The following is an 18,237-nucleotide window of genomic DNA, read 5'->3' as shown; positions in this document are numbered from 1 at the left end:
AGGCCTTACATCTTCCTTTAGAAGCACTGGAGAAAACAGGATCTGCAGGTTACTGCTTTGATGGTGAACACGGTGAAGTAGGCAAGCCTCAGCCCAAACATAGTCTGTGGCCTCCATGAAATGCCATCGGTACCTCCCAGGGAGGTTGCTCCCACCACTGCAGCACAGGCAAGTCAGCTTGGCAGCAACGGTCTGGTTTTATTTGGATATTGCAGATATGTGGACTAATCCTCAAGCTCTACAAGCTTAGATTCAGCATCTTATACCTTTTTTCAGACGCAGGGTAAGAAGACACTCTTGCAGACCTTCTTTCAAACTCAGTTGCATGCTCTCTTCTCTCCAACTCTCTTTTCTTCTCCCTCAGGCAGGAGATAACCAACACTGATGTACCAGAGCAAACTCTCCATAGGCTCCTGCCCTGGTCACCCCCTTTTTAAACTCTTTTGCATCAGCACAGGAGTGTTAACAGTCAACAGCCTTCCTGAGTAGGCTGGGGTGGGGTCTTGAACACTTTTCTCCACTGTGAAACCAAACGCTTTTAAGAAGCTGAGGCAATCAATTGCCGTGGATGTAGAACCACATACGAATGTGCGCTTTGATCCATTTCACCTTCTCTCACACTTATTTGCAAATTTTCAATTGCTTCCTATTTTATCATAACTTCCTAAAGCTTCTAAATAATTTAATTCCTAGCTAACTTGCATCATTTTAATATAAACAAACAAGTAGTACTAAAATCTCCACCCTCCTAATCTCTAGATTCAAATTATTTGACTTGTGCTTAGAACATGAAAGGGCACATACACTGGAGACCTGAGTTCCTTGCTGTGCAAAGTACACTCCCCTCTAACACAATGGCTTAGAAATGTGAACCTGTATTCATCTGTTGCATTAGGACTAAAGACTATAAATACAAAGCCTCTGGGCTTGACAGGGGTTTTTGAAGGCAGGAGATCAAGTGTTAGTTATCAGCATTATCAGTGAATACATGTGTACTTCTAAAAATGTTACCCATTCATTTAGGCACACAAACTAGAAAGGTTATTCCTCATAGGCAAATAAATCTTCTGTACTCTTTGCCACAGGAATGTTTTCTCCTTCATTAATTCAGGTGTCTCTTTGCTTTATCTAGATGCTATCAAGCCAAATGCAAAAAATTCTATAGTTACTTCACAATAAAGCCTCTTGTTCAAAAACTCTAAAAAAATTACATATACTATTTTATTTAGAACGTTTGGGTTTGCATAGATACTATTCCTATACATGGTACTTTCTGAAATGAGAATTCTTCTGCACAGGATCCCCTTTTCTGTACTACAGTTGGTCAAAAATCCAGAGAAGAAAAAATTCTGATGTTTCAACAAACTTAATAAAGCAGAATAATTTTAAATTGAATTCTAATTCTAAAAAAATTTCTCTAACTAACCTTCAGTCTGGAGAAAAGACAAACTTCTACCAATATCTTTCTTTCAAGAAACTATAATCTTAAATATTAGAGTTAAAAGAATCAGAAAAGAACATATTTCTTCCAGATTTCTGTGACTCATTCTCTACCTGCTAGCTAGCAAATTTCCTTATTTATAATTTCAAGGTTTTCAGATCAGGTAGCTACTTTTTTTCCTTCCATTCAGTGCTCTAAAACTTACATACCATTCTACTATTTTAAAAGAGAATGAGAGAAAATGGTGAGAATGTCAGGTATTTATGAATACCTGGGTTGTGATCTTCCATCATCTGTTCACTTGGCCTTCATGTTAGTTACGTTCTGCTTACAGGACCTCAATGTGCTATTTTAATCATTTAAATAAGAGTAAATGCTCCGAGAAGAGGAAGGGGCTAGAAAGATAATGGTAGGGATATTTTCTGATCCTATTTCTACTGCTGATTGGGCAAGATTCATTAACCAATTGTTCTCATAGTGTCTCCAGACAGCAGAAGTGGCAACTAATACAGGAGAAGTTTAATTTACTCTGAAAGTGTTAGCTCTAAGATAGCATGTCTCTTCACACTTCTCTACTTACCTCACTAATGTTCAAACAGCCAACTTAGGAAAAGTCAGGTTATTTTTAGAAAAACAACAACTATTCACAAGATGCAATCATGCAAACTGAATAAAACAATGCTAGTCCTGGATTAGTGAGACTTGACTCCTGTTAAGATTGCTCTTTGCTGTCGTAGAAAGGACTTCTTTTTGTATCTTACCGCATCAGTATGGTGCTATGCCTTAGGCAGATACAGCCCAGGTGGGTGAGGAGGGTTTTCTTCATGCTGCAGTACACTGCAGTTTGGTAGTGCGACAGCACGATGCATTGTAAGGCAGATTACTGTCATTTGCCACTGTGTGATTCACAGAAATGATTGCATCTAATTTCAGAACTAAGTGGAACCGTCTGCCCCTTTGTATTCTTTCAAAAGTCATGCAGCGACTTTCAAATCACGGCTGTCTTTACCACCTAAAACATGAAAGGAAGCCAGTTACTACTCTGTCCCAGCAGTAACTTTGCTTTTTGTGCACCAGATTCAGTAACCCACCTGCTCTAGTGTGCATATCAGTTTGCTTCTTCTCCTGCAGATGAGCACTGATGGGATTTGTTCCAATACAAGATTCCATTCTCCCCCTTTCCATGTTGGGCAGTTCCAGATTCTCAGTCTCTGCCTCCAGACAGTTCTGTAACAATACGGGTTTCTAGAAGGTGTAAGAAATTCCCTGGCAACATGAAAAGCTTTGGAGTCAGTATGTAACTTTTTCCTTTAATCTTAAATAATAGGACAGCTGTATTTCACAGGTACCGTTAATAGCTGTGTAACAACAGAAGAAGACTGTAAGGCTCAGCTGAAATGAGGTTCCCTTCTACTGAATACTTTGTATCCCCATAGGAAGAGACAATCCCTGCTGTCAAACCTCACAATTTAAAGATTCAGGATAAATACAAAGAATCTTATCACTGTGCCTTTTTAGTTAGGAACAGAGATTATGGGATTTGTCCAGGTCACCTAGGAATTCTTCAGCAGAACAAAAATCTTCTGAGTCCTAGCTCAGCGACTTAACCACAAAGCTCTTCTTCTGTTTAAGTGACTGGAAGCAGTTAAGCCAGTATGACTCGTTATCTTTATTCAGACTAACCAAAGTGGTTATTTAAGACCATATATTTCCCGGTGGCTGAAATACCATTTCTGGGGACCTCTCTGCCATGTTATTTTGTAATGTTTTAATCAGTCTGATGCCAGCCAGCAGTGATGGGATTTACCCCTCTCCAGAACAGCACAGGGCTCAATCCCAAGAATCCATGGATCTGTGGCTGATGTTTCAAAGACTGTACACTGTTCCTAGCACCATCAACTAGAGCCCTGCAGACTTGGCTTCCCTGGATTGATAGCTGACTGCTGCCAAGGGGGACAAAGGCTTATTTCCTCATACAAGTCTCTCACCAAGAGAAGGCTTGTTAGAAGGTGGGAGGGAGGGGAGGTTGCTGCAGAAGATAAAAAGAGCAGCACAATCCCACTAATCACATATCTAAAGATAGCATTGTTTGAAACAATGAAAACAGACAGGATAACAACCACCACTACTCATTTTCCTTTCCCAGAACATCCTTCCCTGGGAATACATGAGTCACATGGAATTAAGTGTTAGGTCTGCATTGCTTTTATAAGTGGTGCTGGTACATATACAGTAGTAGTTACAATAGATAATTTCTTAATAGTTTACAATGAATAAGAAGAACTCACTTTAAAATTGGACAAAGCAGGCTAAAATTTCCAAGACCAGAGTTTCTTGTGCCACCGCCAGGCTAGTTTCAAGCCTTCTTGGTGATGTGTCATTCGCTAAGAATCCTCATGGCTTAGCATACTGAAAAAGACCTGCATGCTGCTTATTAAAAAACAATCTAATCAAGGAACTGGCATGTACTTCAGTGAGCCCCAGCTTCCACCTACCAGAGGACAGCCGTGCAGACATGGGAATGTGTGAGGCATGGACATGCAGTGCACATACAGTAACAAGCAATGCAGTATCTACAGTTCAAAGCAGTACATGCTCCTTTGTGAACTATGTATGTCTGGGACCTCCCTCCCAGTAGGCTGATTGCTACAGTGTTCATTACTTTTTGTTCATCATCATGAAGCAACAAACTCTAGTGTTTCAGCCCAAGAAATAGTACAGTTTCCTCTCCACATCAAAGACTCCTCTAATATTAGTGCCTTGCAAAACACAACATGAACTGCTATCCCAGAACTACTTAAAAAGCAAACCAAAAACAAAAGCCAAAGCCTCCTCATCATTATACAACTGCAAATATTTTGGTCTCACATGTCAAACAAGCTTAGTTTTGACACAGACTTCTAAAGTTTCTGCTGACTTGGCAATCAACACCCCTGTCTCACAAGCTTCTTAATATCCTAAAATTCCACAGCTGAGCAGCGAGAAATGATTGGAGGAGGGATGATGGATTAATTCATCTCACTTATCTGTTTAAGGGAATGACAGGAATGAAATAATTTAAAGCTAAAGGTCTTTGCCGGTCTGTCTTCTGAAAAACTCTTTGTATCGAATGCTATGAATTCACATTACTCTGCCACCAGTGAAGCTTTTGCAATGTGGCAGTGGCAGCAAATAACATGTAATAACTTGTGGTGAACTCTCATGAACACTTAATTTGATGCTAAACACATTGCCAGCAAGGAATAGCCAGAGATGTTTTTCAGGTGTTACTTTTGTATCACTGAATTGGTATCACAAGTGTCTCATGCCTTCCAGCAGGAGGCTGCAGTATCTGCAACAAATAGATTTTTATATTTTTTTTTATCATGTTTTTTGGCACTTTCTAGAGGCCTCATATTCAGCTAATGGCTCTAGCACAAGTTTACAAACCCAGAGGCAGACTGGATGCTAGGAGAACATTGCCATTCCTCCCAAGGAGTGATTGGAGGTCTGTCAGAACAGCTAGGGGCAACGCAGAAAACTTTCCAGGAACCCACAGAAGTTTTTATTTTTCTGTAACCTTTTAACTGTCTGGCAGGGACTGGAAACTCCTGCTTGCATCAGCCCTAAAGAGGGCTGGCCTATGCTAGTGCCCTGTGAAGAATGCTCTGAGGTCCCAAGAAGACCACAGCTTCACATGCAGGCCATGTGCCCTGGAGGCACCGATCTCCGCTCCATGCAGATGTTTTAATTTGCCACTCTCAAAGCAGATGTGTCAGTAATAGCAAACTTGGGAGGTGACCACACTTATCTCCCTGAGGGACCAACTGCAGAAGGAATCTGAGGAGCAAACTCGTGCTTCTGCTATTACAGCAGAGAACATGGCAGAGATGCTTCCTCACCTCTTTACAGCGGCTGTAATCATCACCCTTTAGGTGACTAAGCAGCCACACTGTACTCTCCTGCTCATCTTTGCAATGTCACTAGAAATGCAAAGGATTTTGTCTTAACACAGTAAGGAAGCCACAGATAAAGGCTCTACATTGAGGCATTTGAGAATTATGTTCATTACATATATAAGATAAATAATCCTCTTTAGAAATGTTGCTTTCTACCTACAGTAATGCTGATCTTATCAAAAGAACAGTTCTTTGGGAAAAGTGCAGTGAATGAGAAAAGTGCTACATATTTGCATTCACATATCATGCTGAGATTCTTGGGAATTAAAAATGCTATAACCATTTTTTTTTTCCAAATATCATCTATTGCATCCTTGAAATACAGTCAACCTTGTCCAGACACTTGGGCAGAAACACAGCAAGCACAAGGTATGTCCCACAGGAATTCATATTCTTATTTCTATGTGAAGTACAATTCTTCATGTAATTTAAAACAACGTTTACCATATTTCCATATGTATATCTGCACCTCAAATAATCTATGAAAAGTCAGAGGGTTTGATTATCATACATGTGGCTATTGATGATATTTATGATGAAATAAAGACTTGCTCTCAGCACAGAGTAACAGGAAAAGCTGAAATATGGAAAAAAATCTTTCATGTTATACTTGAAAAATCAATTTTCTCATTATTTTCACTGCTATTTTTAGGGGAAACCAAAGCCCCAAATTTATTTCCCTTTTTCTCCCATGAAAAGGTTTTGGTATTATGTAATCACTTGTTATTTTAGAAGACCATGGATTCTTTTTTCTTCCTTAAAACCACATTGCTTTGGTAAAAAATAGAGACATATAACAGAAACTGAAAATTCTTGCTCAGAAAAAAATAGATCATGCTAGGTCTTAAAATTTTTTGACAGGAAACTGTTGGCCAATTCTACTCTTACAAGCTTCTTGGCCCACTCTTGGTGAAGAATTTGCTGGCTGAGAGCTGTCAGTGGTTTGTAGTGTGCTTTGTGGCATAAAGAGTATCTCAGCACATTTCAGCAATAACTTCCTCCTCAAGTTGAGAATTTCAGCAGTGAAATATTGTTTCAATGCTTCTGATACATTTTTCTTCATTGCATTCCAAGAGCAATGGGCCAAAAGGAGCTCTGGAATAAATGGATAAGGCTATTCATCTGCAGAATTGAAGATGGATCTTACAAAGAGCAGATTTCTAATTCCTCTTTAGAAAAAAGGTGAATTATTTTCTAACACAAGACAGTGCCATATCCTGTTGAGCTGATTACTGAATCTGATGTATTAGTTTATGTGACGAAGGAGAGGTCATTGTATTAGACAGTACTAGCAAATACGCTCTGAGTACATACTTAATATTTGGCTTCAATCTCAGACACTAGATAGGTTTTCAGCCTCTCTCCTGCCCCAGAACACTATGTGCAACACACATGGGATGGTGGTTTTCAGTGGTTTGCTGACTAACTGTGCTTTGCCCATGGCTATACACCTTGGAAAAGGCTGTGGCTCTGCACTGCATACCTGAGAGGAAAAACCTACATGAAAATGTGAGGTGGGAGTCCTTGTTAATCTGCCTCTCGGTTTGTGTGACTTTTCATGTGTGCTAATGCACCTCCGTGGAGGAGGTGAGGTGTAAAATCAGTTGCACTGGAGATGCATTACAGCAACTAATGGTGTATTCAAGGTAGCTCTTAATTTTCCTCATCTACTGATAGTGACTGCAGTGAACATGCAATAGGACAGACTCCAGAAACTAATCTGTGGAAAAATGTCTTTTACCTCAGAGCATTCTGACATGTTATGCATGTTCTACTCCCAAATGCAGATGACAATTTTCTCTTTTCTATACCTAATTTTCATAATCAAATAACTTACTTCACTCCAGTGCTGAATCTGTGTTATTGCCTTTGTTCCCCTTGCAGCGATATGAAACTGAAAAAGCAGGATTCTAATTGTTGCCAACTGATTCTACCTCAGAACAAGGAAACCCCTGCAAGAAAGTCAGTCCATGCTTCTGCAAATGAAAATAAGCTTACCGCATAAAGGGTATAGGGTAAAAAAAAAAAAAAAAAAAAAAAAAAATATTATTTTTGTATGAATATTTCCATTACCCCATGACTCTATGCCAAACTGAGTCTCTTTCTCCCTAAAGCCAAATTAAAGTATCCTCACTGGATGGTATGATTTCTTGGTGGTTTTTGTAGCCAGCCCCAGGAAAATTAAGTTATGTGCATTTTAGTCAGAAAGTCTTGTTTCAGGTTCAGCAAAACTGGGAAGTGATTAATCCTCTTTTAAAGTTTTCCAGATGAGATCTGATACGTAAAAAAAACCCCCAAACCCTCAAATGGTTACTCTCCAGCAAGGCAGTTCATTGTATAACTGGCTGAAATTGCACATTGGTCAGTAAATAAAGCAGCTAGATTTTTCAGCTCCAGTAGAACAGGACGTTAATAAAAGATAAAGGAAAGAGATTTAAACTTATGTGTTTTCTACAGATAAGACAGAAGTAGACACTGTTTGAAACACATTGTATTTTACTGGACTTTGCAGTTGGCTTAAGAGGTAATGAAACATCCATTGGCAGGCCAATTCTTAGAGGCCAGGGCTACACACAGTAACCTTGAGGAACATAGGCCATGAACCCAGACAATCCTCTTCTTAAGCACTATATCATATGACCTTTTTGTTATAACCATATAACTCCTTCCAGTACATTCCCAGCATTAGAATTTACATTTAGGGTGGAAAGAACATATGTTTATCTGCTATTTTCTCTGATTGCAAACAACAAAGTAAATAGTGCAGGTCAACAGAGTAGTAGGAAGGAGGTCATGCCTACGCAGACTTCTCAGTATGCCTGCCTGTGGCTACCTTGCCACCAGCCTGCATTCCGGAGCTTCCTCTGCCGCACAGCACTAGGGGCATATTTGCAACTCACAAGGCTATACTTTTGGTCCTCAGTGCTAGCTTGCTATAGCTACACAACGCTGCATTGTGCCATGTAGCCATAACTCACATTTCTTGTAATGCAACCTCAGTCCTAGATGGAGTTGTGATGATTACATTTCATCAAGCATACTGCTCACAACAATCTAATTATGAAGAAGAAACTTAACAGGTCTCCAAATTTGCAAAGGCTGAAACACCTCAGATGTACAGTTGTAATATTTGTTCTCAGTCAACTACCATTGCTTCAGCACTGTGCACTAGTATGCTTTCATGCATGATCCAATCACTACGGGTCAGTAAGAAAGTTCAGCCAGGCCAGTCAGGCAAAGTAGAATTAGAAAGCAGACTGCCATCTGTATGCTGAAAATATTCACCTTTCCGAAGGTCTCATATATACCTTCTGCAGGAAAGAACAGATCTTTTAGAAAGATCTTACTGAAAGAAATGCTCAGAATCTGCACTTTTATATATGTGTAGGATGTATTATTTTGTTATCTGGATCTGTTAAAAATCCATAATTGAAATAAACCTCTCATTTTTTTTTTTCCAAAGTAAGGAAGGAAGAAAGAAAAAACTAATAGTTTGCATTCAAAGCTTTGATGTTCACTTGGCATTCTGCTCTACTTAATGATAGCTCTACAAAGAAACACTGTTACTGTCTTATGTGGGAAAGCATATTTGTGGCTGAGAAAGTGCTGCAAAAATTGCAAAAAGAGCTTTGATAATTTTATACCACATTTTCACCCCAGTTTTTACAGCCAATTCATTTAGTCAAAAGTCATATTTTCTGCTTCTTATTTTTTATTTCATATTCCCTGATTTAATGTTTTAGTTCTGGGCTGAAAATCATTTTGTGTGATGAAAGGTACCAATACACAACTAAGGCTGTAATGCTCTGTGAAGTTTAATTAGTTCAGCTCATTCCATGAGAGGGTTCTTGAATCAAAACACAGGTTACATTACACCACTTTTATATTCTCAGCTCTCTTCTAACTCAGACAGGCCTCCTTCACTACGTAGGTGCCTTTATCACAAGCCCACTTTCTAACAAATCACTTTTCCACCAGCACATCAAAGTTCCCTTGGGATTCTGCAGTTTAAGAAATCTCCTGTTCAGCAGCTCACAAAATTCTTCACTGAACATTTCTCTCAAGCTCCTCAAGCTGAACTCTCACTTCTTGCACTGCAAACAAACTATTTGCTACCACTGGGAAGACTACTTTTTTCTGTACTATCTCTTCTTTATTTACAGCCTCCTTTGTACCTATCCAAAGGGGGGTGCATTGTCCAGCTGAAGTTCAGACACAGCTTGTTCTGTTGTGTTTCATTACACCTCACTGCAGACCTTTTCCTTGCAGGAGCTAACAAAAAGGCAAGGTTCCACCTTCTATATTTTCGGAAGAAAGACCCCAAATGCATCTGATTCAAGCTGTTGCAGTCTATGGGAATTTTTTCTCTTAATTTCAGTAGATTTTCCAGTGAGCTCTCAATACTACTAGATAAAGCCAATAGATCACGAACTGTATTACCCTCCATTGCTTCAGCATTTGAGGCTTCCTGATAGACAGTCAGGCCAAACCCTTCAATCATAACACACCTTTTAAGAGGGAGAGGTAAAAGCTGGTCATGAGTGTCTTGGATCTTATTGTGTTTCAAATGTCCTTGTGTTGTTGCTGTGGTTGTTGTGTTTCCTATCAGAATGGTCTTTAATTTTAAATATGTTATGGTGGTCTAACTTCCCTGTTTCCTGGGATTTTTACAACTTAATTCAACAGACATGGTTCTTCACTCTCTAACAAGGGCATCTTTCCTCCACTGTATTAGCTACTAAAGTTATATTCAAAAACAACAACAAAATATTTAAAGGGCTCAATTTCTTTTTTCTGTTAGATTATGTGCAATTATTTTATTCATTTCACAATTATAGCCTCGCCTTTCAGGTTGTGTAAGACTTTTTTAAAATATAGGGAACAAACCAAGCCCTTCTGCTTCCTTTATTTTAAAATCTTGCCTTTTCACAGGTCAAACTATCTGTAAGGGAGAATGAAGCAGGACAAGAGTTTATTGCCTGGACTATGGGAATGGGGAAACTAGAGCTCATTCTCTCTTCTGTTAAATGTAGGGACCTGTTAAAAATTGTCTGTTTACATCTTTTGGCTTAATCCTTAACCACATTTCTTGCCTCAGTTTAGCAGAAACTGATGCAAGAGAAATCCAGTTGGAAGAGTCCATCATAACCCTTCAGTTATGTACCCCTTTTGCCTACGCGAATGTGAAGCGTATGACTCCCTGTCCAGCAAGGGGAATAAACTTAGCACTGAGCACTGCTGCTGTTAAAGTGACTTTTTCTTCTTTGAGTTAACAGCAATCAGATCCCCTTCTTTATCATCAGGAGCTGCTATTGAGTTCCAGTCTATTAAACATAAAGTACCTATGATTGAACTCTATTCTTTATTTAATAGGGGAGGAGTTGCCCAACATGGTTTCTTTAAGCAAGAAATGAAAAGTCAAATGTGACCATTAGTAACCATCAGGATGCTGTATTCCACTTCTATATACCACCACAATTATTTCCTGAAAAAACTAATTGGAGGGGGAATCCCTGCATCAGCTCTGCACAGCCTCCAAGCTAAGCAACCCACAAACGGCTGGTGCATCTTCAGGCAGTTTGTCATGCACTCCAGCTGCCACCTGTGACAGCTTAATTTGTGAGAAAAATACAATCAACGTAGCCAAGTCAGCTCCTTAACCTAGCACCTGGTTGCAGAGAGCCCCACATACATGCTTTCATAGGCAAAGCATACATCGTCTTGCCTTAACTCTCCACACCTCCTGGAGACTACATCCAGAGGCTGGGATTGCGATATGACATATTTTAATGCAGAATCACTACAGCATGATCCCCAATGTGATTAGCACAGCTCAGCCTTAGTTGGGATATTGTGGCTTAGATTATTCCTATTAGTTTCCAACTGATCTTGGAACGCAAGTATTACATCTGATTTTAATGAAACTCTAGACTTCGTTGTTTTCAGTCAGCTAATGAAATAGTTGAACCTTCCCATGACTTGCCGTAATTATAACAAAGGCTGTGCATTATCATGAACAATGCTAACCTCTTTACAAGATGTAAAATTAATCCTCCAGTACTTGTGGACTGATATGTTTGGAAATGTAAACTGAGGAGTGAAAAAAAAATTAACATTACCCTGGTGAAATGTGAACCTACCTGGCAGTGAGACTTTCACTCAGTACACTCTGGCACAGCCTCTTGGTTACATGTAACTTTATGTTAACAGGAAAAGTAATTTTAAAATCTGTTTTGTTCACGAAAGCCTCAAGCACATACACCATTTAATCACATTTGCAACATCATTTTAAAGCACTTGTAAAAAAACAGAAGTGCATTATTAAAAAAAAAAAAAAAAAAAAAAATAGACATTACCAAGGCCTTGAAAGGAAATTCTTGTTTTCAACATGCAAAGAAAGTTTGCATTTGCAAGAGCTTTTCCAAAGATTGGCAAGATGCTGTACTTTCAAGACTGAAAAATAATTTCCATTGGGTGGCTTGTTTGCTGGCTTCTGTAAAACAGCTTGGTGGTCCCAGGACAGCCCTTGCTGGACTTCCTCACACAAAAGCCACGACTGTAATTGGCATTAACTGTAATTGGCATTAACTGTTCCCCGCCTTGGCAGCCTCATCTGAGAAACCAAAAATCAAATACACAATGTGGACTGAATTGCCCTTAATGGCCCCTCCACATCAGGGCTAAGGGTACATTGAGGGCAAGGAATTGCATTTTTTTTGTGGAGACAAGCAGAGAACTGCAATTTCTTCCACTGTCCAGTCTGCAGAGAGATTAAAGGGCCACTGAGTGATCAATCAAGAGACAGAGCACTATCAGATCCTCTTTGGAGAAACGGGGCATTTTAGTGGCAAGCACCAGGAAGCCTCTCTCCTCTGCTGAGCTGCAAGGTGGTCTTGGTCATATCAATCTCTGCGCCTTCTGGCATATGTACATCTGTTTTAAAATACCGCCTCTCTTGCAAAGCATCCACAGATGGAAAGGGCTGTTTAAATATTAGCAAACTCTAGGACAGGGTTTCTCAAAATTTAAAATACTTTTTAACTCCTGGGGTGGGAATGTGGGGAGAACAAGCATCATGCTGTGCAAATCTACCCTGTTTACAAACTAATACAAACTTGAAAGGGTTCAATCTTTTACCTCTCATTCTCAGTGTTCTGTTTCTTGTGGACAAAGGTGTCCGTGCATGGCTTTTCTACACTTTCAAAGACTGCCAAGGGTCCAGAGATCAAAGGTTGATAAGCATAGGTGCTGACCTGTAATAAAATCCTTACTGACAGAAAGAGCCAGGAGAGAATGAGGCTGAACAAGGTTTGTTCTTGCCAAAGCTTGCACGTTGTTTGTAGCTGCACCACTGGCCGATAACCACTGCTACCAATGGCTCACTTTATACAGTAAGCAAACTCTAGCCATGGAAAAACAAGCTCATTTGCATTAAAGTATTTTAAAACCCCAGTGACTTTCTCCTTTCCAGTAAGTAGAGGTAGGGAGCAACTACACAGGTCCAGTGTCATCAAAGAAACAGTACAAAGCCATTCTGTCAAAAAACATTGTCTCCAAGGACTGCTGCTGCATGCGGGTGTTCACAGGCAGAGCTCCGTGTCAGCACAGGTCTGTTGGTTGCACATAGGTCTGAGGTGATGAAATTTTGACTCTGGATTTTTGAGGGTTACCAGTGAGAACAAACAGGCTGTGCTCTCTGTTCTGTTTCCACCCAGTTAAGCAGTTATATACCAGTATTTAGTAAGATTTGAACCACAGCCTTATAACTATATTCTTTCCTTAAAAAAATTCCCTACAGTTTTCAACAACAGCACAGTTAAGGACTACTCCTTCGAATGAATTATGAACATTTGCAGATGGAAAATCCAAATGCTATTACATCAAAAAGTACAGGAAAGGTTCACGCATCCCTACATCAGAAGATTGAATATATGCCTTTGCCCAGTCTGCTTATGCTTTCATACCCAAGATCATTCAAATAGTATTTGTAAATGCAGTATGAACACCTTTCTGTCTTGCCTGCTCTGTATTTTCACACAGACACACAATACATACTAACACCCTAGGCTCTCAGTCTGAATTACTAATTTCAAATGCAAGCAAACCAGCTGTTGGCAACTACTCACTTGTACGGCTGTGTCACCAAGGATCCCAAAGTATGGGATTGCTGTTGTGCTAGGTTTTGCACAGGTATGGAAGAAAACAGTAACCTGTTTCAAAGAATTTCCAGGATATATCTATATAGCTTTTAAATTTCACAAACTCTCAGGCTCACAAGAAACAGAAACAACTACGGATAAGCCAATAGTGGTTACCAGTATTTAAGTCAGACTCCTTAGACTTTCACAGATGTAAAGCTGTGGCTGTTTCCTAAGGTCAGTTAACCAACTCCTATTAAAATCAAAAGCACCAGCACAACTCTATAGGCCAAGCTGGACACCCTTTCACTGATGCAGTCCCTTTCCTGTTATGTCATTTCATTGGGAAATATGAAGAGGAGTTGATCTGGAAAAGATCACATCCCTCTAGTATTAAAATCTTACTAACAAAATATGGAAATTGCAAGTTTTGGGGGGTGAAACAGACAGTTATCAGGTAATCCTTTACAGGTAGCAGAGGACTGTATTCAGAAGAAAACGTGTAAATATTATTGATCTATCAGCACTTAGGATTGCCCTCATCACCATCAAGTTCATATTTCCCCTTCCCTGGAATTGAAGACATGTTCCTGTAGATTAGTTAAAAGTCTTCCAGTCATTCCTGTCTTATGCAATATATTAATTCTCTCTCTCCACAAATGTGATGGAAGTAATTTTGTTCAGATTTTCCATACAGTCACCTTTGTTCTGTGGTCTGCTATGGAAGAAAATAAGATTTTCAAGGTAGCAGTCTCAAATTTTGAAGTCCCTAAAAAATAGGATTCAAAATTAGAAGACTTGGGTGACTTCACTACAGTTACTGCAACAGTTCCAGTTGTAATACTCTTTCAGTTCAGCAAGGAACTTATTTACTCTTAGGAAGCTCCCAGATGGTATCACCAAAAAGATTCCAAATCTACTGCATAATGGCTAATCTACCCACCAAATTAAAAGAGCTCCCAACTTAAGCTAAACCAGAATTCCTCCAATCTTAATATTTAGAGCAAGTCTTATGCTCCAAACCAATGACACACATCTAAGATGTACAATGGGTGCTGTAGAACAACAACTTTATGCCCATATTAATAGAAAAACACAAATAACTAGCCTATGGCCTGGCCTTTCATAAAACAAAATTATTTTCCCTAGGATTAGGAACTTCCCTTCTTTTTCCTCCTCTGGCCTATTTAATGTTTGGGTTTTTTTTTTCTGATAAATAAACTGTAGATAAAAACCTCACTGATTTATAATAAAAGGCAATAAATTTCTTTTATAAAACTAGCAAAAAAGGGCAAGCCTCTCGTGATACCTTGCAGATACTAGACTACATAATTACAGATATTTAGATGGAATTTTCTGTGGAAGGGAATGCCAAGCACAAAAGGGGCTTGCTCGCTGGTGCTACATAGCTTCTACCATACAAGGCATCATAAATAATCATGGCAATACTTTTGCCAGTGATGGTAGCCAAGAGTTTCTGCTTTTGACTTCTAGTGAGCATGTGGCCATGAAGTTCACCTTCAAGGGCTATCTTCCCATACACAAAACAAAGCAATGTAAGGTTGCTACTCCTTGGGGCTCACTTTTCTCTAGCCAGCTTGATATCGGCCATTTCAAAGTAAATTAAAACATTTTAAATCAGCTCCTGCCACTCAACTTAAGTATAAGCTGAACTAAAACACCTTAAGAAACCTTGCACCAGAAAACTGGTAAGTCAATAAGGAGAAGAGCAGTAGCATTTCTGTGTGAAGAAAGGTTTCTATTTGCATAACTGGTACCACTGAAGCCTGCAGGCAGTAAACTGGTCTCTGTATTTCTCAAGAGCCTGATGAGTGTTTGTTCAAAGAATTTCTTTTCTTGACTGATCAGTCTTAATCCTTGGTAAGGAATAACAGAATGAGTGGTGTTGGAAGGCACCTCTGGATATCACCTAGTCCAAACTGCTTCTCCAAGCAAGGCCAACAGAGCAGGTTGCCTAGGACCTTTTCCTGAGATGTAAATACCACCTCTTCCTCTGTCACTACTACAAAAGCCACCAGGTATGCAGAACAAAAGAAGAAAGACTTTGGGAGTATTTCCTTAACCTAAGTTCTCTTTGTGAATCTGTAAATTAGAGAAGTGAGGGACTATGCTTTTCCATTCAGTCTGCTGTAGACAAATACTTTGATGTCCACCCTGAACACAGCAAGCACTACTGATAACATGAACTCTGTCAAAGCTGTTAGCAAGAAATCAATAAACCTCCTTATGCTTAAGACCATGAGAGATACAGGAGTCAAGTGGATAAAGCTGAGCACTCAGAAGCCTGTTAATAGTGTTCTGTTCCTAGTTCATATCAAGTTACTTCAAAATATGTGCTGTACTGTAGACTGTTTTGAGATCCCATGGATACAACAGTCCTCAGTCCCTTTCAGACACACACTAAGTCACAGCAGGTCATGAAATGCTGTTAAAACTACACTGCACCCCTGAAAACATGATGCATGAGCCATTTTTTTTAAACTGTGCTTATTATCAGATTATACAAAATTACATGCAGAGAAAATTATACTTCATTAGTTAACTCTGCATAAATGATGCAAAACTTCTCAGAAAGATAATTCCTAAACAATGCTACAGTTGTTGTAGTCTGAAAAGCCAGTCCAGCCCATCTCGAGCCAGTACTAAAACAAACCTAGAAAAGTTCTGCTTTTATGAATGTTGATGCTTTTTTATATCTAATTTATTTGCTTGTATCTTATTTATTAGGCTGTTTCAAAGGGCAAAATTTAATGATCCTTAAGAGAATCGTAACTGATAGGTGACACCCTCATGCAGCATCTGCTGATTAGAACTGACTTCTGCATGAATAGATGATCTACTTTAAAGGAAATGTAGCCAAAAATAGAATATCATTAACTATAAACACAGAAGTTACCATTAGCAAGATAAACAGTTTAGGAAATTAACAACAATGAGTGGAGACATTTATAATGGTTATGCTAACTTTTCATGAAACAACACAGGGTTTCTAATAATATGTAAGGAACTTCTATTCCTCACATTTTCATTAAACTACAGACAGATGACTCTATACAGCTAAGCTGTCTGCTTATCAGCTGTGGAAAAGATCTGACTGGGTCTCTTAAAGTAGGCTAGCTAGGGATTTTCTTTCCTCTACTTTTTAGGCATTTCCTTGAGCACTGCAGCCACTCTTGAAAGAAAGTTTGAGAGGCCATATGCTTGTAAGTGGATTTTCAAGAGGCAGAGAAGTTCGACTTTTTTTGAGGACAAAAAAGTGAAGAGGCTGATTTTAGAATTAAGCAGCCTACAAAAATATGTAGTGATAGATACTGAACAGTAATATAATCATATTTCATGAGTTACAGAGTGCTTCTGTGCGAATTTCTCCTGTTTTCTTGTGAAATGGGGAGACATGGAAAGTTACTTCCAACTTTCATCTAACCTTTGTTAGATGCTTATGCACAGCCTCAAACTGGAGCTTACGACAGTTGTGAAAATTATTTGAACTTTGCCTTCTGAGAAATGTAACTGAGTGATAAGCGGGCAGTTTTCCCTCTTTAATTAAGAATGGTCAAATTTAAAAAAAAAAATAAAAGTTCCTTCAGGGTCATTTCTTCTGACAGGCACATCCAAATTTTGATACCAGTATCATCTTCATGCTGAGAGAGAATAGGAGGCCATAATATTGCATGTTTGGCAACAAAGCAGAGGATGAAATCTTTGCCTATAGTATGCATAACTTTTAAATATAAATAAACATGCCGGTCATGAAACAAAAGTGCACAAGACAAGTTTCCAGGGTTCTCTGACTGATTAGGAATTCATCTAAATTGAAATCAAAGCAGAATATCTTTTTTTCAGTAGTTTATATAGATTCATTTACATAGCACTGGCCTTCACTATACCATCCACTATATATGCTAGCAATCATAGAATTACAGACTGATTTGGGTTGGAAGGGACTGTAAAGACCATGTAGTTCCAACCCCCCAGCCATGGGCAGGGACACCTTCCACTAGGCCAGGTTGCTCAAAGCCCCGTCCAACCTGGCCTGGAACACTGCCAGGAATGGAGAACTATCATGGTTTGAGCCCACAGGGAAACTGAGTACTTACTACTGCTCACTCACTCCTTCCCTCCTCAGGAATGGGAAGGAGAAAAAAAAGCAAAAGGCTCAGGAATTGAGACAAGGACATGGGGGGATGACTCAACCATTATGGTCATGGGCAAAAGAAAGAATTAAATCTCAAAACCACCTTCCTTCAACCCCTCCCTTCTTCCCAGGCTCAGCTGTGCTCCTGATTTTTCTACCTCCTCCCACCCAGAAGCACAGAGGGACAGGGGATAGGTGTTGTGGTCAGTCCTTCACATGTTGTTTCTGCTGCTTCTTCCTCCTCACCGATCCAGTGTGGGGTTCATGTCATGGGAGACAGCCTTCCGTAAACTTTCTCTGACGTGAGTCCTTCCCATGGGCTGCAGCTCTTCCCAAACTGCTCCAGTGTGGGTCCCTTCTGTGTGTTGCAATCCTCCCAATCCTGATTATCTTCGTGGCCTCCTCTGGACCTGCTCAAGCAGGTCCATGTTCTTCATATGCTGGGGGCCCAGAGCTGGACACAGCACGGCAGGGGGGGTCTCATGACAGCAGAGTAGAGGGGGAGAATCCCCTCCTTTGACCTGCTGGCCACACTGCTCTTGATCCAGCCCAGAATACAGTTGG

The sequence above is a fragment of the Athene cunicularia genome (genome assembly GCF_003259725.1).
Source record: "Athene cunicularia isolate RWA chromosome 1 unlocalized genomic scaffold, athCun1 chr1_part1, whole genome shotgun sequence".
NCBI lineage: Eukaryota > Metazoa > Chordata > Aves > Strigiformes > Strigidae > Athene > Athene cunicularia.
Note: the sequence above shows the minus strand (reverse complement) of the source record.